Source organism: Hermetia illucens, chromosome 6 (assembly GCF_905115235.1).
Source record: "Hermetia illucens chromosome 6, iHerIll2.2.curated.20191125, whole genome shotgun sequence".
Classification (NCBI taxonomy): Eukaryota; Metazoa; Arthropoda; class Insecta; order Diptera; family Stratiomyidae; genus Hermetia; species Hermetia illucens.
Genome location: NC_051854.1, coordinates 65,157,099 through 65,184,098, shown reverse-complemented (window position 1 = coordinate 65,184,098; position 27,000 = coordinate 65,157,099). Strand labels below are relative to the sequence as shown.

Below are 27,000 nucleotides of genomic sequence, written 5' to 3'. Positions count from 1 at the left end.
AATCATAAGTCGCCACCAATTACACCAAGTGGTTCATCAACTTCTGCTAAAAGTGTGGAACAATGAATCAATGCCTGACTACTGGCAACGAGGCATTACCTGTCTTATACATGAAAAAGGAGATACCACGCAGTGCCACAATTATAGAGGTATCACGTTGCTGAGTACTATCTATAAGATATTCTCCGCTATCTTGCTAGGTCGGATAGCCCCATACGCCCAGAACATCATTGGCCCATACCAAAGAGGCTTGACTCTAGGGCAAATCAGCAACAGATCAGATTTTCTTTGTGCGGCAAGCGATGGAAAAACTGTTGGAATATGGACATCAGTTACATCATCTTTTCATTGACTTTAAAGCCGCCTATGATAGCATAGCCAGGGTAAAACTGTACACGGCCATGAGAGAATTCGGTATCCCGACGAAATTGATAAGACTGACTAGACTGACCCTGACCAATGTGCGAGGCCAGATAAAAGCAGAAGGGTCACTTTCAAGACCATTTACATCAACAACGGTCTACGACAAGGGGATGCCCTATCATGCGTCCTCTTTAACCTGGCGCACGAGAAAGTGATCCGTGATGCTGAAGTGAATGCGAGAGGTACGATCCTCTATAAGTCCACCCAACTACTGCCCTATGCTAACGATTTCGACATCATGGGAAGAACCAGCCGAGACGTACAAACTGCCTTCATCCAATGAAGGCAAGACAAAATATATGGTGACAACGTCAGCACCAAAAACCAAACAACCAACAACCGCACTGGGCAAACGGGAAGAATAAAGATAGGAGAATACAACTTTCAGACCGTTGATAATTTCTTCTATCTAGGGTCGAAAATCACAACCGATCCGCGCACGGTTGTTGTCAGCCAACAGAGTCTATTTCAGCTTACAAAAACTATTCCGCTCGAAACGTCTCACCATAGGGTCAAAGCTCTTACTGTACAAGACAATGTCCTTGCCAGTCCTCATGTATTCCTCGGAGACTTGGGTTCTTAGCAAGAAACATTGCGAACTCTTGGCGGCGTTCGAGAGAAGAATCCTCCGAAGAATTTTTGGCCCCCTACATGAGGATGGATGAGCGATACCATGACCATCAGGTTAGGTTACGATTACGGTGCGTGGGTCACTTAATCCGTATAGATGAGGATGATCCAACCCGAAAAGTTTATAAGGGCAATATCTATGGTAGAGAAAGAAGACGAGTCAGACCGTGCCTGAGATTGGGCAATGTCGTAGGTCAGAAGGCCAGATTGCTTTTGGGGATATCGAATTGGTTGACCTCGGCGCAAAACCCTTATGTCTGGAGTTTCTTATTAAGGCAGGCCCAGACCGGATACAGGTTGTTGCGCCGTTGATGATGATGATGATGAAGCGATAAGCTTACAGCAGCAGGACAAACACAGATATCCATGACGACTGGGATTCGAACCCAGAGCAGCGAGATTGGTAGGCTAATGCTTTACCCTTTCAATCATCGTGCCGTCATCACCAGAAGAGTGGTATGGATCACCTGATAACTGACCACAGTCATGTTGATCACAGAAAAGCGTGCGAAAAGGGCTAGCGCCATGTAAATCATAATATTGGACACGCGCCATATTAACCAATTCTTCCAATTTATTTAAAAAAAAGTAAAATAAATAAATTAAAATGCTTACTAGAATTGTTACTTATACAATTTTTTGTTTCTTCTATTTTCAGGTGAGTTTGCGGCTGATTAGGATCGCTAACAGGAACTTATCTTGAGACTTCTGAGTCAGTTCTTCTAGCCAAATACGAGAGTGATTTCATAAATTCTAAAATAAAAGAGAATTTCACTGGTTTATCAAATTTTACGTCATTCAATCTAAATTGCTGCTACTTTCCAAATTCATGTCGTATAACGGAATCTGAAGCCAAAAAATTGTTTCCCTTCGAAAAAAAACAAGAAGCGATGACAATCTTCTTTACCTGTTCCCAAACACCATGACAAGCGTGCTGCAAACAATTCACTTTACGCATAATTAACGCATCTTTTTTCCTAGTTTCATATGCTCACTGAACTATGAATACAATGCGTGCCATTAAGCCTTTTGCAATGGACACCATCAATCTCACCTAACTCTCTCAACTCCAGATCGTAGATATTATGTTTTCGAAATCTTAACTTCAATTCATAGCGAAAAAGATCGTAGTTAAAGTTGGTAGTAAAGTCTATTGTAGCATTCCTCCCTCCTTCAGCTCAAGGCTAAGAAGTGCGAGTGCAAATGCTCGTTTATGAGCTTTGTGTAGTGAGTTTTGAAATGAAATCAAGAAAAAAAAACTTTCACTTCGTACACATGAATGTGAACGCGTGAAAATCTATTAAGCAAGTCGTAAAAAATGTGTAGCTCGCAACTCTTGATTAAAGTCCAATCCAATCGAAAATCTGTACATTAGTCAGTACATAGATACATAAGTACATATTTCGCCAACCGTAATATTGTTTGCTTAGAAAACGCAAAGATGGGAAATAAGGTAAGGTAACGGCACAAGTACGAGTAGTTATGTTCAAATAATTGCATAATTATTTGTTAACTGCCACGAAGTGGAAGAAAATGGAAGTGATGCCAGTTATGTTGCCATTGTTGTGGAAGAGTTTATGGCAACTTCTTGAAAAAGATTTTTGTAACAATGAAATAACTAGACACGTAAAGCATGTTAATAAGTCAAGGAAGTTTCCGGGCCATCACAATCTCGGACGATGCCGGATTTTACTTTTAAACTTATAATAATGACGAGGCTATCAGACCTGGGTGACCCTATCTATAACAAGAGGGTTTGGTGACGTAACCGGCGGTAGATTAGAAAAAAAACAGAATAATCCCCGTAAACTAAAAAACTACTACGGGATCAGGATGATGGTTGAACTAGGCACTGTGAGAATCCCAGTTGATTCATGGATGATTCAACTAGATTACCTGTGGCCAACAGTAATATCGGGACGCAGTAATCTTTCAAAATGCCGAATTCTTCGATTCAAAGGTGGCTTTTTAAGGATTTGTGTAAAACAAAACGTTATTGGAACCGATTCGATGTGTCTGTCGGCCTTTTTTTTGGCGTTGGAAGGTGGTTACGTTCAAAACCTACCGCTGGGTCCTGTCATACAGGTAAGTGCGACTTTTACTCACTAAAATCACTTCTTTCTCCTTCGCTCACCTGGCTGCATTGCCATATCGGCATTACTTCGCGGGGCAGGATCAGTTACGAACTGCGACTTGTGTCGTTATTTACTACTTTTCTTCAAAGCCCCTCCCTCTTCAGCCGTTTGTGAATTGCCTTCATCCATTTTTCGACCACCCTCCAGGTTTTTCAGAGGCTAACATTTCATCCACGATATTCCGCGCTCCGGCGTCAATTTCCGCCTTCGTTCTGTGTGCGGCGAACCTCGGGCAGTTAAAAACAATATGCTCCGCATCCCCCGGAATCATATCGCATGATGGGCAATATGAGGAGTCATCCCGCTCGAAGCGATAAATGTATGCACGGTACCCTCCGTATCCGTACCTTTTTTTGATTCATTTTGAGACATCTGGAATAATCCTATGAGTGCAACATCCTTTACTTGAATCATCCCACATCTTCTGCCACTCGAAAATCGCTTTGTTATACGGTAAGCGCATGACGTTCGCAATGCCCTCAATCAATATGGGGCTGCAATTTTTTTTCTATTTGCTTTCTAGCTTTTAGGAAGACAGAGCTGACAATTCTGTAGGTAAGGAGTCGACGGCTTTGCCTAGGGCCACCACCTACATTTGGTAACATTCTTGCTAAAACTGTAGCAACCCCGGAAGACTTTGTTGCTAAATTATCAGATAGGCATTTAACTGTTGGTTGCGAATGTATAACGTGTTCGCCAATTCTGACCTTTATCGACGTTTGCTTCCTGCGCTTAGTTATCAAAACTACTTCGGTTTTATGTTCTCATCATCATCAACGGCGCAACAACCGGTATCCGGTCTAGGCCTGCCTTAATAAGGAACTCCAGACATCCCGGTTTTGCGCCGAGGTCCACCAATTCGATATCCCTAAAAGCTGTCTGGCGTCCTGGCCCACGCCATCGCTCCATCTTAGGCAGGGTCTGCCTCGTCTTCTTTTTCTACCATAGATATTGCCCTTATAGACTTTCCGGGTGGGATCATCCTCATCCATACGGATTAAGTGACCCGCCCACCGTAACCTTTTATGTTCTGCGAGCGCTAAACCAGCGACTTCTAACCAAGGTCTTATTTAAAAAATTGCCTCGTTTGTTAGGATTTTGATCTCCTCAATACCTTGTGCCACAATGGTCACTCCGATGTCGTCTGGGAAGCCCATCCATCATACATCACTATCCACAGGGGAGGACCAAGAACTGATCCCCGTAGAATCCTGCCGGTTGTTCTATATGGCTTAGCTCCATCGTCCGAATCGTGACATAAGAGCCTCTCGCGGAGCAATTATACGACAATGTGCACCAGGTATTTTGGAGCGCCCAATTTGACTAAACTCGCAATTATTTTGCTCCATTTTGCAGTATTGAAGGCATTCTTCACGTCGAGAGTAAATATCGTGAAAGATTTATTAGCCTTCCTCACCGTACTGATCGCATTGACAGTAGATCTTGCCTTTCTGAATCCGAACTGATTGTCTGAGAGTCCACCCTCCCTTTCTGTGATCGGTACAAGCCCATTGTAGATGACCCGTTCGAAAAGTTTGCCAACGGCGTTTAATAGATATATAGGCCGATAAGATGAAGGATCACCCAAAGGTTTATTTTGCTTCAGGATTAGGACAAGCTTCTGTTTCCTCTACTTTCCCGGCAAACGCCCTTCTTTCAGGCACGTCGTAAATATTTCAGCGAATCACCACCATCATCAACGGCGCAACAACCGGTATTCGTTCTAGGTCCGCCTTAATAAGGAACTCTAGACACTCCACTTCTTATAGACTTTCCTGGCTGGATCATCCTCATCCATGCGGATTAAGTGACTCGCCCACCGCAACTTTTTTAGTCGGATTTTATCCACAACGAATGGTCGTAGTATCGCTCATAGATTTCGTCGTTGTGTAGGCTACGGAATCGTCCATCCTTATGTACAGGATTCTTCTCTCGAACGCGGCCAAAAGTTCGCAGTTTTTTGCTAAGAATACAAGTCTCCGAGAAATACATAAGAACTGGCAAGATCATTGTCTTGGACAGTAAGAGCTTGATCCTATGGTGAGGCGTTTCGAACGAAACAGTTGAAATATGAAAAATTTTCAACGGTTTCAAAGTTTTAGTCTTCTATCTTCATTGTTTTCGTTTGACCAGTGCGATCCGATGTTCGTTCTTTCGGTTTTGGCGCTGACGGTGCCACCATGCAGTTCGTCTTGCCTTTATTCATGTGCAGCCTAAGATCTCACGCCACCTGCTCGTTCTGGATCTTCCTATGATGTCAATATCGTCAGCATAGGCCAGTAGTTGGGAGAACTTGAAGAGGATGGTGCCTCTCGTATTTACATCGACATCACGGATCACTTTCTCGAGGGCCAGGTTAAAGAGGACGCATGATTGGGCAGCCCCTTGTCTTAGACCGTTGTTGATGTCGAATAGTCTGGAGAGTGAGTCAGTCTTATCAATTTCGTTGGGATAACAAATTCCCTCATGGCCGTGTACAGTTTTACCCTGGCTATGCTATCATAGGCGGCTTTAAACTCAATGAAAGGATCGTGCAACTGATGGCCATATTCCAACAGTTTTTCCATCGCTTGCCGCAGAGAGAAAATCTGATCTGCTAATTTGCCCGGAGTGAAGCCTCTTTGATATCGACCAATGATGTTCTGGGCGTAAGGGGCTATCCGGCCTAGGAAGATAGCTGAAAATATCTTATAGATGGTACTCAGAAACATGATACCTCTATAATTGCTATACTGCGTCATATCTCGCTTTTTATGTATGGGATTGAGAATGCCCGATTGCCAGTTGTCAGGCATTGATTCGCTTCTCCATACTTTGAGCATCAGTTGATGAACCACTTGGTGTAATTGGTCGCCTCCATATTTAACCACCTTGGAACTGTTTTAACGGCCACTACTAGAACTTTATTTGGAATGCCATCTAAGCCTAGGACTTTATTTTCCACAACTTTCTTTGTGACTTCCAGGACTTCTTCAGTAGTTTCATCAAAATCTATCTAGATAGTGGGCAGGTTCGCTTCATTTGAAACTGTTTTAAAGGGTGTACCAATTATATCCCGGAGCAAATAAGGTTTGGTAATCGGTGGCGAGCGTTTACCCTTAATTGATGCCATGACTGCCTGGTATGTATCTCGCCATGGGTCGAAGTCTGCTTCCTTGCATAACCCCTTCAAGTGAGCAGTTTTACTTCTATAGATGGCTGCTTGCAGTTCTTTCCTCGCCTTCTTATATTAGTCGTGCAACTCTGCAGACTCAGGCCGGTTTCTGCTACGTTGGCTGTATCTTCTGACTTTAAAGCAAATTTTCATGCATCGATTTCGTCATTCCACCAGAAGTTGAGCCTTCGTTTTTTGAGTACAGTGGGGCGTGGCATTGAAGAGTCACATGCTTTTTGTATCATTTCAAGAACCCTGCTTCACTTTTTCTTCTGCGTTTCCCATCGGCAGAGCTTCGTCCAGAAGTATTTCCTCAAACATTTGTTTGTCAAGTGCTTTGGATGTCCAGTCCACTGCTGCAGTTTTCTTGATACTTTTTGCTATTGTCCTACGCTCCATTTGGAAGATGATAGCCCGATGGTCGCTGGGAGTATATTCCTCGCTCACCTGCCATTGGACGTAAGGGATATCATCCCCTCTCTGAAAAGTATTCACGCTGCCAGAATTTTCCAGAACGACATTCTGACGTGTGAATACTTCGAGCAATATGCCGTCTCTTGCCTCTGGTTCGCAACTACCCCAATTTTCGACCCAAGCGTTAAAATCACCGGCTCTTATTATTGGGTTGTGGCGGCTTGTTTCGGAAGCTAATCTCTCCACCATCAGTACCAATTCGTGAAGCGCGAGGCTTGGCGCAGCGTAGCAACTGAATATGTCAACACCGCCTATGTTAGCTCGTGTGAATCCGTCTTCGATTGCTCGGTTTCGACAGGTCCAGATTGTCACTTTTCCGCTTCTGTCAGACATAAAGACACCACTGTGGAGATCTTTGTTATATTCAGATATGATGGCAACGTCAATTTTATTTTCAAGCACGCTTTGGAACAACAGTTCCTGGGCTGCCTGATAATGATTTAAATTCAGTTGTAGAAATTTCATTTGTGAAAAGATAAATTCGCCTTTTTAAATGCCAGACATCTGTAACCCTGTGATATGGTCGATACTACTCTGCTATGTTTCTCTGCATAGCATTCATTTAGGATTCGCATTACACTTTTTGGCAATATGCCCTTCCTCGCTGCATCTTAGACCTAACTTACTTGCTTGAACAATTTCTCGAAAAGTGTCCAAATTCTAGGCATTTCAAACACTTCTTTGACGATATTTGCTCTCGCAGTCGACAGTTTACCGAGTCAACACAAATGTTACCAACAGCAATGGCTTTTTCTCTGCTTCGAATGGCAAGGCTATTGTGACCGCATTACGTAGCTTGATCACATTGGACTTAAGGATCGAATCTAGGCCAAGTTGTGCCTTTAAGCCCTCACAGATCTTCGCTTTTGTGATGACTTATTTTGGTCCTTACACTCAATCGGCATTGAGTCGTGGCTCACCTTTACCTACACTGCTTTGCCCAGTGAGAATTCGATGTTCTTATGGAGCTCGTGAGACCTACTCTCAAAAGGCCTAAGCTCGAGGAGTCAATCGCCTTTCTACGTGCGTCTTATCCTGTTGACGTGTTCAAGTCCAGGAGGGAACTGTCTGCCTTAATCTCCCGCATAGGTCAACTTCTTTGTTGTTTTTATAATCAGCGCCTCTGGCCGCCATTTCTTTCGCGGTCTTCCTTTTTTCTCTACTTGAGTCCAAGTATGTAGACTCATTGATGCATTTCTCCAGATGGTTCAGCACACTTTCACTAGGTAAGATTGCTGATTGCGCCGGTTGTGTTTTCCTCTTCTTTCGCTTTGGAGTTTGCTATAGGGATTCTCTATTAGTATTCCTAGCTTGTTTGCGGGGCTCTGGTGTTTCTTTTCTGTCTCGAAGGCGGTCAATTGCTGTATTATTATCTCTAGTCCGGAGTCCGCACCCGATTTACTCGAAAAAGGTTAAATCAATTGTCAATTGTATTGAGTTTGAACGGGGGCGAGGAAGGAGGATGTCAAATTTTTTCTCGCCGAATATGGTCATGTGGGGTGTCAAATGAAAGAGCTCAATTATTACTTTCCGAAATTGATAAACAGGGGAGTGAGGGCTCAGAATGTGTGACTCAAAAAGTGTAATAGATATCGTTCTCAGAACTTGTCCAACCGAAAAATCCTCCTCAAATTTCACACACAATATGAAATAAAACAACAAAACCTTTATACCCGAAGCGTCCAGCTTCCGGTATTCCGACTTGTTTCTACTTGTATTTTTGCTCAATGGTGCTTGGGTAAGCATCTCTCCTGGAATGCTACTCCATTTGAATTTGTTTGCAAGGCAGATTGCGTAATAACTTAACTTGGAAGATTGATCTTTCAATACTTTGAGTGAAGTGAAGTCAGACCAGGAGTGGATCGATGAGTGGAAATAGAAGGCAATGTTTGATAAACAAGTGAATCGTCTCTCGCAGGCGTTTGTCGAACAGATGGTTATAGCGGGGGATATTTTTGCTGAGACAGAAGGTTCTGTGTGAGCGATCCATGATGGTGTGGTCACCACGAGCTCATACTGAAAGAGCAGTTGGAAACTGAACTAAGAGCCACTCCCTTAAGATATCGAAGAAATTTGTCGTGGCGAAAAGGTTGTAGTTCCCATAATTTTATCGTTATTGTATTGTACCCAAAACTCTAATGCCTTACGAAAGTATCCTGACACTCTTCCACAATCCAGTCGAATCCATGTGGACGTACCTAGATCATTCTGCAAACGTGCTCGATATTATCGAGGGTTCTTGGTGGATCGTCTCATTGACCTACCGCCGCCAAGCAGCCCCGTGCAAGAAACATAGTATCCCTTCAGAACCTTTAGGGGCTCGAACGGCATTTAGTGTAATTTGTTATCAGCCTGTAGTTAAAAAGTTAAAAAGTTTACAAAATGTTGGTTAATTTCATTTAAAATTGCTGACCACTTCAATTACTAGAGATTGCTCTATTACCTCGAAGCCACAAATTCTGTCCATTGCTCTCCCTCCTCCTCCCTCTACAATGAGGTTTTTTTATCATTACGTCATATACACAACATATGCATTATCCGGTGTAGATATGCACATACCGCCATGTGTCCGATAATTTCCAGCGCAGGGTTAGTTATTAAATAGTCGCGCCGGCAGATAAGAAAACAATCTTATCATTAGTAGACGAGCTTGTAGCCAATAATATTTGTCATGCGATATGCGATTAAATTGGCCAAAGAGAGCAAAACAGAAATAATTCAGACAAAAAATATTGAATAAATTGAAACCACGCTTGCCGGCTATCGTCAATGTACATCATCCCAAACATGTGCATGTGAAAGTCTATAAATTTATCGATTTTCAATTTTCACTGTATTCAGTTTTAAGCACTTTATTATCGCGGTTACTAAGCTTTATTTGGATTACACCTTTTTTATTTTGGTAGAAAAAAAATCGTTTGCTAATTTTAGCCGAATTTTTATTTGATTATCAAATCGATTGTCCTAGGCTGTTATTCAATATTCCGGGGCTTTGTAGTCTCACAATGAAGTTCCGGGTACGATAACTAAAAAAACTGTCATTATCCTGTATCACAACTGTCCATAGTTCACTTTGAATGGCGGATTTTGCCTTTAGAAGCCTTCTTAACCTGCTCAGATAAAGATTAACCCGATATTGAGATTACGCAGTTCCTTGAAGTTATACTCGGCAAACATTTGCCGTATTACTCCAAGCGCAACCTTGTCAGCTTATTGTGGTTCCATCGGGGATGAATGACCATTTCAGTTAGGCTTTTCAAATAAAACCTTATTAGGTTCAAAAAGATAAACCGTTTTATGTTGCTGAAGTCGAAAAAACCCGTTCCGAAACTTTTTTCCTCGTTATATAACTATGGCTTTTGAAGTTTTCTATCGTCCAACCCTAGCATATTGTGCATAAATAGTTCAATGGGAATCTATTTTATAGCGCTAAATATACGCCGGCACCCTTCCTATTACTGCAGACTAACTGCAACGGCTAGAACGACCGCGTTCGGTATTTGAACCCACTACAAGCCACCTCTGCCTTCAGCCCTGACTCCATCATTTAGATATTACTTTGCGGAGTGAGTTTGCCTTTACACCCTCATACTTTCGGCTTTTTCAGCTTTCCTCCTCCTTGTCTTCGCCTTGAGCATTTCTACTCTCGGAGCTTATCTTCTTCCGTGCGTCCTTATTCATATACGTTTGATCTTTTATGTTGGTATTCTACAGCATCCAAAACAATTCGAAGAGATCTCCAATCCGAAATAGCGTCTCTAGCAACCATTGTTCCTTACGCGGAATTGATAGTGGGTCTGCCCGAATCTTCACAGAGGCCATTGCCCATTACCAGAAATGGCGTTATTGGCAGGGAGATTTGTATTGTAACTGCGTGTCTAATAGCAGTCGATCCAACTATGAACGAACGCCTAATCAGGGTAATCAACATAGGCGAGCGCTAAGCCGAGATCAGGCTGGGCTTTTCCAACTAGGACGTCGCAGACCTCTATGCCTTCTATGTGCTTAATAACTAAAGTCAAACCATTTGCGAAACTCAAAACCACAGCTTCTTCTGCGCTGGAAAGCACGAAGCAGATAGGTCCAGCACGAAGCCTTGTGGCACCCCCACTGTGGGATGTTCTCCCTGCGGCCCTCCCTCTCTCCGATACCCGAGAATCCAGTTCCAGCAGGTTCCAAGTCCAAGCAGGCCATTGCCGCGTTCCATAGGGGGTAGTCTTCATTTGTAGATGACTCTTGCCATTATCTTTTCCATTGTATTCAGCAAGTTAATTGGACGCTATGATACTGGATCTATAGATGGCTTCTTGAGAGAAAGTGACACAAACTTTTGCTTTTTCTACTAGGCACGAAATATTCTTCTTCTAAGTATGCTTCTAAGGTTTTAAGCTGACAGCTTGACAGCTTGGGGCTTGATTGTCACCTATACTTCGGTATATTTTCCGTAGTTCCTCCTTGGCAGCTGGAATTATCACACAATCCTAGAATTAGAAACAATTCTTTGACTTCCGCTGTTTTGGTGGTAAGGAAGGAGGGTGACAACAATTTCCTTGAGAAGGTGCAGGCAGGTTACCTGCAGTGTAAACTCCATTTCAAAGGTTCATGTTGGCATCCTTCCATAGACACTTGGAGGTATTTCTTCTGCTTCTTCGATTGCCTTCTTTTGGGTTGTTCCAAAATTGAAAACTGAACACTGTAGCTCGCTGCATTATAATTCCATTGTTCTATCGGTAGTGGATAAAGCACTCAACTTCTGAACGTAGTGGCATCGCGTGCTTTTGTACTCATTGGGTTGCCCGGGGGGCTTTCTCTATGAAAATGTCTTTCAGGGATATATCGCTATCTTTGGAAAACGTACCAATTTCCAGAATTCACGAGTACCATGTTCAGTTCCACGAAAAAGTCCTGCTGCCTGTGATGAGAAGATGGTCCACACTCTCCATCCCTTTGTATAGTTTTCACTTTCAGGCGGCTTCACAAATTCTACACTCCTTGAACTTGTCTTTCGAGCTAGTATGTATCTAGGTTGCATGGTCGAAGCCAAGGCATCGAAAGTATCGTTTCAATGTCAATTGCTCCTTAAACCGACACATAATCCAGCCCTACTTTACTCTCCCTGCGGAAATAGCTTGAGTGTTGCCTCCACTGGTAGACTGATGACAGTTCGTGCCCGACCGCACGCTCTCATAGCCTTTTTCTTGGATATTCCCTGAAGCCCGGGGGGTTTTGTGGTGATCTTATTTATATTTTTGATCCCTATAATGATATCCTATCTAATAGCCCTGTCTTTCTCTTGTTCTAAGAATTTTCAATTGGATCCAATAACTTGCCCGCGATTATGTCACCTCCTATGATCCTTAATTTCTAATTTTTCTTGGTGTCACCTTTCTCGAGGTTTCCACATCCTCCTTGTAAGCTTCACTCATTTTATCAGGCACTGTGGGTAGGTGCATTTCACCAGCAATTTTCGTTGGGTATTTTATCTGCTCAACTTTCTTGAGAGTTGAATCTTTTTACATATATCCTATAAGTTTGCGGTCCTGTTGAGTCATTCAACTATTCACGGAAGCTTTTCTCTCGCTTTTCCTAGAAAGTTTTTGGAATGAGCCAAGATCATTCGTATTGCCTGGTTTAGTTTTTGGTCAACGTTTTTACGCTTCTTTTGTCTGGTTCTGATTAGGTGTCGGAATCCACTCTTTAAGGTTTCTTCCCGCAGTACTCTCTTCCCCGAGGTGAAGGGTCTCACGAAGAATTTAACCTACTCTGAACGTTTTCGACCCTAGAGCCAGTTATCCTTCCTCACGTGGACTTGTAACATTTAATACCACATTAGGCGCTACAGATGTTGGATACCAACCGTCGGGAGTCCGCCTTCTATCAAGTGTTCTTGTACCTGGCAACTCGACACAGAAGAAAGGCATGCCGATGTTACTTCAGTGCGGACGCCGCAACATTATCGTGGTATACCATACAGTGTCGGCCTTTCAATTTTTTAAGGTTTTGTTTATCAAACAAATCCTTATTAAAATCAGTCCAATGCCCGTCTGTCTGTCATACGCACTGTTATCAGAAACAGGTGAACCGATTGAGATGAATTTTGGTGAAAAGGTGGGAATTGTGAACACCCAGACATGCAGTTGGTTACGTTGAGATTAAGGAGGGGAGGGTTGTGGAAAATTTTTTTCACCGAATATAGCCATATTGAGTATCAAATGAAAGGTGTCGATTAATACTGTTCAATGCCAGTCTTAGTTTTGAGATTTGCTTTGGCTTTCGGTTTCCCGACTTTGTCTGTTAGATGTCAATTACTATCGATAATTTTAGGCAACCAATATTTTGTGTAATTTTTTTTTTTTGTTGCCGGTAGGGTCGGGCCCTCAAGTCAGGGAATTTCTTTTACTAACGGATGGAAGAGGAGGAAGGGAGTTTTTAGTTTCAGGAACCACTTTCCATTCGGTATCTCCATCGGTTGAGTTTAATCTTCTTCGTAACAAGAAGAATCCGAGTAATGTGAAACCCGACTGCATCTACTAGCACTCCTCAGTATCTCTCTGGCAATGTTATCCGCAGAGAGCTTCGCTGTCGCTGCGTACAGTTGTTGAAGGGTGTTATACCACCTTCCATACGAGAAAAAGGTGTGATAGGTGTCGCCCGCGCTCCTTTGCAGAGCACACAATCAGGAGATCGCGTCTTCTCAATTTGTGCAGGTAAGATTGATAGCCTCCGTGCTCACTTAGACGTTATGTAAGGAAATATTCAATCTCATCATATTTCCGATTCAATCACGGATATAAATTACCGATGACCCACGCACTGCATTTGTCTCTTGACTCATTTTGCCAAGAGAATTACCAATCACTAGGGTAATTAGCTGTTCTTCCCCTATTTTGAGTTTTCTCCCTTGCGCCTGTAGATGACTTTACGTTCCTTACCAAGGAGGGCAGCGGTGATCACTCCTGGGATCACCATCACAGCCGGTTCTTAGATTGTGCGATAGGCAGACGGTACAGGGAAGGTGCCTGTAATATATCCCTTTTCCCAGATCATCAGTCCATACCTCCACGACGTAGAGCAGAATGGATTGCCTTACACCAATAAAAAGACGTCTCCTAGTAGGCCTTCCTCTTTTGATTTGCTCGACAAAGTTCACCTTCGAATCGAGCGTTAACCCATGATACTAAACCCTTGACTTTAACTCTACAGTCAACTCGCCGATCGATTTGAGACGCAGGGTCGAGATTCGCTTTTTGGTCAGGCTGAAACCATGAGCAGTCATTTATCTACTTACCCGTCGCATCAATATGCCACGTATAGTTGCATCTGTTCAGCAGTGCGCCTGCAAAGAAGTGCTGCAACATCATCTGCATAATCGATCAGACGCAACTTTTATAGTATTTCGAGATTATCGTAGGAAGAATTTCACAGGTGTAGCTCTACGTTACCCCCCACGCGATCTCCATCCTCCCGTGGCCCCCTAGCGTCTCATGGAGCAGGGAGCGATCTTTGAGATAATCACTCAAAATCCGCAAAGGATAGTTCGGCATTTGGAATGAATTTTCTAATATGCATAGCATATCTGGCCATCTTACCGAATTGAAGGCATTTCTGACATCAAGCATCACGAGGAGCATTACCTATCGAGGCGGCAGATGTGTGCCTCAACTCGATGAGCCACATCCACGACCTCTATAACAACATCCACTGTGAGTCTCTCGAATTTCCCTAGGGATACTCCCCCGACGGCATGTATCGCTTCAGCGAGTCTATTCCTGATGAGCACTTCGAGCATTTACTCGACCGTGTCAACCATACATAATCGTCGGTATGCAGACAGCAGCTGAGGATCTCCTTTCCCTCTGCTGATCAGCACAAGTCTCGCCACCTTCCAGTAGTAAAGAAAAATGCCCTACCTAGGCAAGCGTTGAGCGCGTCAAACACCACGCCTGGCCGATTGTTGAATGAACACCAGTTTATATACTTCTCCCGGGATACCATCAAGATCTGGTTTTCATAGTGAGAACTGCCTCGTCAAGTTCTTCGTGGGGAAAAGCGAGTAATCTTCAACGACTACCTCGTTGGTGCCATCTACCCTTGGGAATAATCCGCATACAATGCGGTCCGTTTGGTCGGTATTAAATATGCAGGGTTTCCGTAGAGAATCAATTTGCCGGGTGACAAGTTTATAACCGAGTTCCTGCCGGTCCCCATTTACTTCGTCGGCTATGTCCTCCCAGCAGCGAGCTTTGCCTTAGTTTATTGCGCTGGAGTCTCATTTTACCTGACATATATTCTTGTCATTGCGGTTCATGCCTCGTCCTGGTTATTAAAAAGCTATGCTCTGTGACACTCCTTCGACAGATTAGCAATTTCCGCCGTCCACCAGTATAGAAGGCTTGTGGATATTTTGGGATGGTTGGGCACATTCAAAACTAACCATGGGGAAACTTCGATCGTGACGATCCAACCCCGAGTGAAGGGGCAACCCTGAGCTCATCGATGGAGAACCTGAGTCTAGACTTAGATTCCCCACTTATTCAAGTGGGAACCAATTCAATTGGGACCCAGTCCTTAACGGATGAGCCGAAGCAGGCCCCTTCTGTCAGTACTCCTGACCCCAGGCTCCAATCGGCGCCACCTGCTGAGGCTAAAGTCTTGCCCATGGGTAAGCACCTGTCCACGGACAGCAAACTGCCTTCGGGCAAACCGCCTTCGGGCAAACCGCCTTCGGGCAAACAGCCTCCGGGCAAACCGCCTTCGGGCAAACTGCCTCCGGGCAAACCGCCTCCGGGCAAACCGCCTTCGGGCAAACCGCCTTCGGGCAAACCGCCTCCGGGCAACGCACAACCAAAGAGCTGTGCCAAGGTTGAGGGGAAAGGAGCGTTCGGGGCACCTGCGACTAAGGGGAAACCGAAGCGGCAGTGGTCCTCGGACGATCCTAACTCTTCGACACAAAAGGCGGCAAAGAGGGCTCGGCCGGCAACGGCTAGGCCTTCATTTGCAGCCAAGGCTATCGAAGCCGATGGATGGGTCCTGTATGACGACTCTAATCCATCCGGCTACGATACTGAGCAGTGCGAACAGCTTAGAAGGAAACTCGTCCTAGCTGTAAGGACTGCGTCTGCGCAAGGCATTAAGCTTTGCTTTGAGTCGTTAGGTGTATACCGTAAAATGTTACGGCTGAACTTTGCCGACGAAGACACGAACGAGTGGCTCAGGCAGTACTGCTCCTCCCTTAACGATGTGTGGGAGGGTGCGCGACTAACCTTGAAAAGGGTCTCTGAGCTGCCATCGATCAAGAAGTGCTTTCTCTGGCTTCCAGAAGAAGAGCGAAATGGTGTCGGGGTTCTGGAACAACTTGGTGTACAGAACAACCTTAACACTTCCACCTGGTTGCTGCTAGGCAGCAAAACAGGAGAGAGAACCGATAGGCCGGGAACTTTTCTCACTATCGGCGTTCCCGAACGTGATGTTAAGAAAGTTCGGGAAAAATCGGGTTGCCGGCTCTACTATGGGCTGGGGACCGTCACGTTACAAGTGTCGGCTCCTAAAACCATTGAAGGGGACATGCAGCCCCCGGCATCTACATCTGAAACATAAATGAGGTGCCACATCTCCCAAGTAAATTTGCAGCATTGTAAAGCGGCGACTGCACTTATCAGTTGTCGGATCAATAGCTGCAAGACATTTATATACCTCATACAAGAACCGTGGGTTGTTGGTGGGGCAGTCAGGGGCCTAAACTTCCAACATGCTAACCTATTGTATGCCAATGGAAGCGATCGACCCCGCACCTGCATGGTAGTCTCCAAAGACTTCCAAGCTAACCTGGTTAACGATCTATGTGATGGCGACACCACATCGGCTAAGCTAACCATAAAAAGTCAACAGGGAGATAAAGAGATACTATGGTGCTCTGCATACTTCCCCTACGACGCAGAAGACGTTCCCAGTGGAACATTCATCAGAGCTATCCAATATGCCAAAAGTAGAGGCATGGGGGTAATAGCAGGATGTGATGTCAACGCTCACCACATATGCTGGGTAAGTTCGAACATCAATGCAAGAGGATCGAGACTATTGGAGTATCTAGTAGGAAGCGATTTGCAGATCCTAAATGTGGGTAATGAACCCACTTTCTTCAACGTGGTCAGGCGAGAGGTCATCGACATCACGGTGGCATCTCCTGACATCGCGGCTCTGATCGGAGAGTGGAGAGTATCAAACGATATCACACTCTCGGATCACAGACGCATTGATTTCGTTATGGGCATGGATGTACCTCCACCCACTCCATTTCGGAATCCGAGGAAGACAGATTGGGTGATGTATCAAACAGAATTGAGCGCCCGAGTCACGATTCCTGGGAAGCGCATCAAACCCATTGCTGGAATTGAGAAGACAACCCAGATGATCACAACTAGCATGAGAGAAGCTTTCGAAGAAAGCTGTCCACTCAAGATGCCAAAGAAGGGTAAAACACCATGGTGGAACTCGGATTTGGCAAAACAGAGGAGAACGACAAGGATGCTCCTTAATCGTGCTCTGAAGGGTGAATCAAGCACTAGCTCGAATCGCTATAAAGAGGCACAGAAGGCTCTAAAGAAGAGCATAAGATCGGCTAAACGATCATTTTGGAGACGCTTTTGCGAAGAGACTAACTCTCTTAAGACAACCTCAAAGCTGAAGCGGATTCTGGTAAAAGAACGTAGCCAGAAACTGGGTTATTTACGTTTACAGAATGGGAAGTACACAGAAAGCGGTGAAGAAACGGCAAATTATTTGCTTGAAGTACACTTCCCAAGCAGCATCCAAAATCTAATCTCGGGGCCAACAGGTGCATACAGCCTTCAACCGAGAGACTGGAATCTGGCATGCAAAGTAGTATCACTGGAGCGAGTGAAATGGGCATTTAACTCGTTCCACAGATATAAGTCTGCAGGTCCGGATGGCATCATTCCTGCGCTAGTAGTAGAAGGAATGGATGCCCTGGGTCGACACATTCGGAATATATATCGGGCATGCCTAGCACACGCTTATATTCCAGTTAAATGGCGGGATGTGAAGGTGTTGTTCATTCCCAAACCAGGAAAACCCACCTACACAGACGCAAAAAGCTTTCGACCGATCAGCCTAACGTCCTTTCTGCTAAAAGGACTAGAAAGATTAGTAGATTGGTTCATAAGGGATACACACATTCCTAAATGGCCACTTCACCATAGGCAACACGCCTACCAGAAAGGCAAATCCACGGAGACAGCACTCCATGAACTTACGGCAAAAATTGAAAAGGCGATGTCCGATAAAGAATACGCTTTAGGCGCATTCATGGACATCGAAGGTGCCTTCAATTATGCCTCATTTGCGGCAATTTGTGATGCGGCAAGACAGCATGGAATCGAACCGCTGCTAATCAGTTGGATCCTTCACATGCTAGAGTGGAGAAAAATCCACATATCGGTCGGCCAGAAGTCTATTGAAGCAGGATGTCTCAGGGGCTGCCCACAGGGAGGGGTTCTCTCTCCACTGTTATGGCTCTTGGTGATGGATACCCTGCTGTGGCTCCTGGAGGACAAAAAAGTCTTCGCGCAAGCATTTGCGGACGACCTAGCCGTAATAATTACCGGCAAGTTTGCGGACACAGTATGTGACCGCTTGAATGCAACTCTGCATGTAATCCACAGCTGGTGCCTCCGCAATGGACTCACGGTGAACGCTAGAAAGACTGGACTAGTTATGTTCACTAAGAACGTCAGGTGGGGCAGCTATACCCTACCCACCTTAGCAGGGGCGGAAATCCAGCTGGCACAAACAGTCAAATACTTAGGAGTACATTTCGACTCCAAGTTAACGTGGAAGCATCATATCCAGGAACAATACCAGAAATCCTGCAGATTGCTCTGGTACTGTAGCAATGCGATAGGTAAGACCTGGGGACTTTCACCTAAACGGATATATTGGATGTATACATCCATAATAAAACCCATTTTGATGTATGCATGCATCGTCTGGTGGCCAAGACTGAACTTTGCTAACAGCAGGAAGCTGCTAACGCAGATTCAGAGACTTGGTTGCCTAAGTATTACTGGAGCAATGAGTATTACGCCGACTGCGGCACTTGAAGCCATCCTAAATTTACCCCCCATCTACTTGGAGGTGAAACGGAAAGCAGCCAACGACGCATATAGGCTCGATACCATTGGGGCGTGGAAAGGCGGCCAATCCAACGAGCATGCGTCTATATGGAAATTCCTTGAAAAACATCCGGTAGCCCTGATGCCGACCGATCATATGGTTTCCAGATTCGTCTTTGAAAAGACATACACTGTCGTAATCACCGAAAGAGAAGAATGGTCGACAAGTGGCCATGAGTCTTTTCAGATTACAGACCTAATAATCTTCACCGACGGGTCAGTCACGGAGGATGGATCAGGTGCAGGCGTGTTCTCGGAGAATCCGATTATAGAACTGGCCCGACCCCTCGGAAAAATGACGACCATATTCCAGGCGGAGATATATGCCATTTCATTGGCAGCAGAAGAATGTCTGCGACAAAAATGGAGGGGTCGCACCATTCGAATCTGTTCCGACAGTCGGGCGGCATTATCAGCACTAGATGGCAACAACATATCAAGCCAGTTGGTGTGGAGTTGTCATCAGGTGCTGCTGAAACTTGGCCGACTGAACGAAACATTCCTGATGTGGGTGCCGGGGCACTCTGACATCGCCGGTAATGAGGGGGCTGATAGACTGGCTCGCCGAGGGTCTGGATCCACAATGGTGGGCCCAGAACCAGCTCTTGGAATCCGACCATCTACTGTCAAGTCTACTCTGAAAGGTGAAATTGCAAGGATTCACGCAACCGAGTGGAGATATTTGGACTCTTGCCGGCAAGCGAAAATCCTTGTAAAGGAGCCTAGGGCCACTAGAGCGGCATTTTTGTTGTCTCTTAAGAAGTGGGACATGAAAACCCTAGTAGGGCTTTTGACGGGACACTGCCCCTTAAACTACCATATGGAAAAGATTGGGGTAGTGGTTTCGGCTGTGTGCAGCCAATGTGAGGAGGAGGAGGAAACTGCCCTGCACTTTTTATGCAGCTGCCCGGCATCCTCAGATCTCAGACGAAGACACCTTGGCAAGGTTTTCTTCAATGAAGAATCTGCACACTCTCTGCCTCTTGAGAATGTTCTCAGATTCGCTAAAGCCTGCGAACACCGTAGGCGGGAAGCCATTGAATAGGCAACTTACGGGGATAGTACAATGGGCCTAATAATGGCCTGAGTGCTCGGAGCTGCGGCTCCCCCCATTTAACTAAACTAACTAACTAACCATAAGGATGTCTCCTGTTCGCTTCTACTGTTGTCATCTTGCCACCTTTGAAGTAATACGATCTAGTTTGCATCTATTGCTTTATTCAGGTTTTTTTTACATTCAATCTGTGAAAGAAATACATAATTCTTTCACTTTGTATCTTTTTGCCTAAATCGCATGCATGAATTTTTTTTCTGGATGATTCTCAGCTGTGCCGTTTCTCACTCAAGGCAATATGCACTTTCAAAAAGTACCATCGCTTTGCGTGAGGCAATCAACTCGTCATTGGCTGCCTTTTCTCCGGCTTTTCCCTTAAATTAGTTGGAGCCATTTTTTCGGTCAACTGCCAACTCCGATTTTGTAGGCCAACGGCAAGACAAATCGAAGAAATCCAAGGAATTGAGAAAAAATAGCAACAATGCTTGCCTAGAAATAATATAACAGTAACTTTAGACGGCTCCACCATATAAAATAAAAGTCGAACATGAAGGTATTAAAGGTATTTCCAGTTTTCTGTATTAGCGTCGGTTGAATAGTGCTGCTGGCTTGTTACTGCTTTTGCTGCTGATGGACATACAGGCGGACGAAGCGCGTGAACATGTTACCGACGAAATCGCTTATGGCATGAAGCGGACCTGGAAGAATATGGACAGGTATCGGCCACACTATAAGAAGAAGAAGCGCGTTAACGTAGTTGTGAAAAAAAATAACCAGGTTTTGATTGCGTTTGCGTTTTGAGCACATCACATTACCGTTATCTGTTTTCATTCCCCCTTTAGCATATAATAGATGCCGGTCAGTGCACGGCACTACCGCCGCCAACAAAAGTATCTACAAACTTTTCTTGGTTGTTGGCTTCGTTTTTTTTTTAATTTATTACAATCATAGGCAGCGAAGAAATATATCCGCCATTTATACGGCATATATAGTACCTGCTAGCATTCGTAGTAATGTATGCGATCGGAACGCATTAGAATTCAATGGAAATAACTTTTAAATTGTGTGCTACCGAGCGAATGAGCGGCGAAAAGCTAACATTCAATGAAATAATCCAAAAAGTGATATTATATATTTATTATGCTTCAGATTGTTGTCCATGGTATTGTACGAATATGGGGAATGTGCATCACGTTCGCTGCGAAACAAACGGTAGCTCGACGAAAGCGCGTGCGGTCATTAGATTATCATAAGACGGTTAAGTCTCCAAGGCTCAAATGCAGGGTGGTTCGAAGAAGTTGCAATCCAAAAAATTTGTGGAAAAATTCAGGAGTAGTAAATTTATGACATGTTACTACCCCTAAAGAAGGCTCGCACCAAGAATTCTAGATTCGATTATGATAATTCCCTACATTTACATATTACCTGTAATCTGATTCGACCCCACAATCAAAGCGGACAAAGATTGAAACAAGTCGGGAAACCGGAAGTTTGACGCTTCAGGTATAAAAGGTAATTCCCTATGTGAGGAGCATAACGTAGTTCTCCATTGGCTTATAGCATTGACCCGGAATATTGAAATCGGTCAGTTCTAGGCAGGTTACTGCCATTGCCAGAACTGAGCGATTTGAATATCTCGAAGGGCACGTTACCGACATTGCCAAAACTCAGCGATTTAAATACCTCGAGGGGCAGGTTACTGCCATTGCCAGAACTCAGCGATTTAAATATCTCGATTCAATGCTATCTGCCAATGGAGAACTGCGTAATGAAATTATTTCACACATTAACGCAACCTGGATGAAGTGGCATTCCCCAACTGGTGTTCTTTGTGATCGACGTATCAGCGCACGTCCCAAATCTAAAATTTACTGCAATGTCGTCCGTCTGCCGCTCTCTATAGTTCTGAGTATTGGTCGACTATAAAGGTCAATGAACGGCGTCTTGTGGTAATGGGGACGAAGATGTTGCATTGCACAGGTGGCGTGACACGTTTTGATTACTTCTGAAATGAGAATATTCGCGATCGAACGGGTTTGCAACGATCGTGGAAAAACTGCAAGAGGGAAGTTTTCGATGGTGTGGTCACGTAATTCACACTAACGAGAATTCAACAACCAGTATTGGTCAGAACATCGAAAGCAATGGTAAGCAACCAAAAAGCCGGCCAAAACAATGGTGGCTTGATATGCTGGATGGGGATTTAAAGGTTTGAAGATTACATCCTGATCAGGCATTTGATAAAATAAAATGACAAAACCGATCACCACAGGCCATCCCCGCTTGTGAACTGACAAAACGAAAAAGATGTGAGGAGCGACGAGTGCACGACAGCTCCGTGTAATATAGCTAAAAATTTCATTGCCCTCTATTTTCTAGAAAGCGATTTAAATCAATCATTTCATGGAAAGCCCTGTGTTGATAATGGTCAACCTCATACGCCTCACACCCTGAGTTTAATATTATTAGCAAATGCCAATAATTTAACCAACATCAAATATAAAAAAGGGCTAGGGAGAATTAGATTCTTCTTGAATGGAATTTTAATATTTCACTCGAATTTCAATTATTCTCGTTAATTATGACGTCAGCATCTTATTTGTATGGCTTAGAATGCTGTTAATTAGCACGAAATTGATAAGTTTGAACTTCTGTAACTTTGACACTAATAGTTGGATTTTCATGGAGCTTGGCATGTGTATGCAAGAGACTGTCCTCTATGCCGGTGCAAAATTTGGTACACCTAGGATGAGCTTAAGGAGAGTTTTTTAGTCAATTTCCAAAAGTTGATAATATACTATTAGTAAATTTATTTGAGCAGATACCGGAATGGGACATCTCTCGAAGATTAGATTTCACATAAGTGTTTTACACAAAACCTTAAAAAGGGCTGCAGATAAATAGATTCTTCATAAATGCGACTTTAATATTCCACGCGAATGTCAATTATTCCGGGTAATTATTATTATTATTTGAGCAGATATCGGAATGAGACATATTTTGAGGCCTAGATTTCATCTAGGCGCACCACCCTGATTTTTTTCGGATTTTTAGGTTGGGTAATTTCCGAAAATGAGTCCTGTCTCACTTCATGTGCGTACATTTTGACTCCTTACTCACGCACTTTGCAATTTAAGCCAAAACTAATGTCAGTTTCGGAAAGTACAAATCGGGGCCTTTCATTTGATACCCTACACAACTATATCCGGTGAAAAAAATTTTTGAATCCCCCCTTTGCATGTATGGGGAGCCCCCCTTTAAACTCCACCTAAATTTATGCCACTCGCTGTATGCGTGAGATTTTATAGCTCCCATCTGTCCACCAAATTTCGTTCGGATCGGTTTAGCCGTTTTGGAGAAAAGTGCGTGTGACAGACAGACAGACAGACATTGAATCGATTTTAATAAGGTTTTGTTCTACACAAAACCTTAAAAAGCACCTACTTCCGAAGGACATTGTTCAAAACTAAATCATCATCTTCAATTGCATATATGGTACCGTATTGGCTGATGACTTCTTAATGCGGAAATAGAACATATTTAGCTGACCATTATTGCTTTCCTGCCAATTGCCCCTCGAAGTGTTGCTTTGCTTCCTTTGGTGGTTTGTGTTTGTTAGTTAAATTCACCACAAGTCCATCTGAATGTACTCCTGTTTTGCAGCAGCACCTTTGGTACTGTATTCACAGATAATTATGGTGAGGGACCTGATTCGCTGCATATACTAATATGTTAGACATTGGCGTGATTATTAGATGGTGTCCTAGTCAATCACAGGCAATCTTAACGAATGTCCAGCTAATGGAAACCAATGCACAATTCCCATTCTGAAGGAAAAGCAGAGAATTATGAGGCAGGTAACCGCAAGCCATTAGATTTCAATCATTACTCAAAGGAAATTGCAGTACATCAAGGACAACAATTTGCTACTGTTGAAATATACAAACTTGACCGCCCCATGACTTTGTTTGTAATAAGCTGCACAGGACCCAAATTATTCATCTCCAGTTTATGGTGACTTGAATGAAGTTCGGAAGTAATAGAATGTCTTCATTGCAGCCGATGCCATTCACGGGTCGATTAAGTCGTGGAATAAGTTGTGGTCTGGGGCATGATGAATCTAGACTCAGATGATGAATCTGTCATGAATTATGTTTCTGTATTAGGATATGAATGGTAGCGTAGGAGAGTCAGGTTGGTATTATGTAGCTACATGAGGTGAAGGACAATTTAGCAAGTGGGAATTTCAGTTCTTGTATATAGTTTTACTGATTCCCATGCTATTGGCTTAATTGTAGCACAGCGTTGATTATAATAATGATGATCTAAAGTATCCTCACATGAATAATAAAAACGAAACTAACAATGGAGTAAAAGGAGAGACTATCTGGAGGTTCTACACTCCACATTGAAGTTCACCCGAAACAATACCCTTTTCAGTTTGGGAATGATTTCATATCCTGTACTCTTGTACTGAATTTAAATTTCATCTCCTTCTCTTGAGGAGCACACACGCACACTGTCGAGTTGTTCACTTCTCCACGGTGCATCCTCGTATTCTGAATTTCACTGCTCGAGAAAAAAATACACGATGTTTCGTTTATTGCCCACAATTTTTATTTGCCGATAATTCACACTATGTACTAAGGGCCGGAGCATTAAATGTGGAAACGCAGGAAATAGCAACTTTCTATTAAACCAGTGACAATCTAATTGAAAAGTGTTATAACATAACAAAGTCCATTTTGGATGACGACTAGAAGCAGAAGAGACCGGTTCTTCTCCATGCGGTCCCTCTGCTTCCAAACAACGGCACTTTCTCACCGCTAGCTCTCCACTCCAGTGACGAGTTCTAAAAAAGCGTAAAGAGTTCCGGTGCGCCATCTATCCGCTCGTATTCGTAACATTTGAAGTAAATTTCGAATGCCGTGAATCCTGCCGCGCCACACTCTAAAGCACTTTTGCCGGACTTTAATTGTAGAATTCATAACTTAACATCCTCAAAACATATTTAATGACGTTAAAATCTGCGAAAACTGCCTGCGAGTCTGAGTCTAATTACGCGGTATTTCTATCATTTAAACTATTTGAAATGATAAAAAAACTTCTTTTTCCTATTCGCTAGTGTTAATTTATTGTCCTTGCAAATACCGATACTTCGGGAACTTCGGGATGTTCCCTTCATCAGTGCTAACAAGTCTGCTCATCAGTGTGTTTATTAGCTATTTTTATACTAATCTAAATCTATAATACTATTCTATCATAATTATTTTCTTAACAACATATTTATTTTATATAGAAACTAATAATAAGTTTTCAAATCTAAGAGCTAAAATTGAGATGTATTCCTCGCCATAACACTGGCGAGGAATACATTAAATTATTCTCAAAGTATCATAAGATTACAGATTTGTCTACATAATAGAATGTTAATTTTTATCCATCGGCAGACACTAGGCTGTTGTAGTAGTCTCCTTGCTAAGAAGTTAGGATGGAAAACTAACCTTCCTTCGTACTTCGTCACCTAGAATGAGATCTCCGCTCTCACTGTCGCAATTTCAAGCTCCCTGTGGATGTTTTCGTTTTCCACATACCAAGGTCCACCGGTGGTCTTCCGAAGTATCCTAGACTGAGGGCTCTCTGTGGCAACTCGATGTTAGCTGTGTAAGTTGAACCCCACACTGAATTCCGTAAGTCCATATTAGTATTATGACTTCTTTGCAGAACAGATGTTTGAGTCCCAGTTTAGAGTTTTTGTTCGCAGCTTCATTTGTATTGTCTTCGTCTCAATACATCACGTTAGTCGTCTATCTAGGTGCAAAAAGAGGTACTTTCCCTCATTCTGTTGAGAGAACGTTACACTTTGGAGTCTATTATTTAAACACTTCAGCTCTTCATTTTCACGCTTTATTATAATGTAACAATATGTTACTTAAAGTCAAAATCTTATTCTAGAAAGATAACAATGCGACGCACATAAGGACAAACGACCATATTACGACGACAAAATCGATTTTAAATATTTTTCCCAAATTTAAAAAAAATGCGCCAGAAATTTACACTATAAGTCCCTTTATTGTGAACTAGAAAAAATTTCCTTTTTTCTGCGACACAGCGCTCATCCCATGCGCGCAAAGTTGAGTAATTGTTTCTATTCGTTGATACTGGTGAGTTACAACAAATTGTTGACAGTTACTATACGGTCGTTACACTTTTGTTAGTAAGAAAAATTAAAGTTTTGTATCATGAATTTAGAATCGTCAGGTAGGTACTTTAATTTGCAGTTATTAATATCATTACTGTGTACGAAGTAATTACTTAGTATGCGTATCACAAAATACTACTACTTGATGTTTAAAAGAAATTGAAATTTTGACTTTTGCTTGTGTTACAAAAAAAGTTCCAAAAAGTTCCATGACTTTTTTTTACTTGTTTTGTAGCACAACGTATAGCTGATAAAGGCATGTAATACTCATGTCCCCCCGTTTCCCCCTTTTCTAAAAAAAAGCTAAATTTCTTTCAGGTAGTCGACTTGACCCTGTTCCTAATGAAATTCGAATTAAGAAAGGGGAACTTTTTACAGTGCTAAGAAACAGCCAATTCAACAAAATGTCATCAGCCAAATGTAATCAACAATTGATTGGCTACATAACGGAAAACTTTGCCATAAACGAACTTTCAGAAAATTGCTCAAAGCAACTGAAAAATATATCTAGTAAAAACGTTTGTTGCAAAATTATTTATAAAATGGCGCAATTCTCATTACACGTATGAGCGGTTTCGGAACAACAACATGAAATGGCTTGATGAAGATTTAAAACTTCCAGAGATATTTGAATTAGAGCCGCTTCGGCTATCCGGAAGGCCAAGAAAGGACTTTGAAGAAAGTTCTCTACGTACTAAGCAAAGGCAGATCAGTGAATTAACATCAAGCATAAG

At 43.2% G+C, this 27,000-nt stretch overlaps 1 protein-coding gene and 1 long non-coding RNA gene across 3 annotated transcripts in view; one reads left to right on the top strand and one right to left on the bottom strand.

Moving 5' to 3' along the window:
* Positions 1 to 27,000, top strand: part of LOC119660612 (zinc finger protein 704) — a 473,444-nt gene that overhangs the window by 151,952 nt on the left and 294,492 nt on the right. The window lies entirely within an intron of this gene.
* Positions 1,582 to 2,085, bottom strand: LOC119660615. Its single transcript, XR_005250460.1, has 2 exons — positions 1,961 to 2,085; positions 1,582 to 1,806 (listed from the first exon to the last, which is right to left on the bottom strand). It is a non-coding gene; the product is annotated as an uncharacterized LOC119660615 (long non-coding RNA).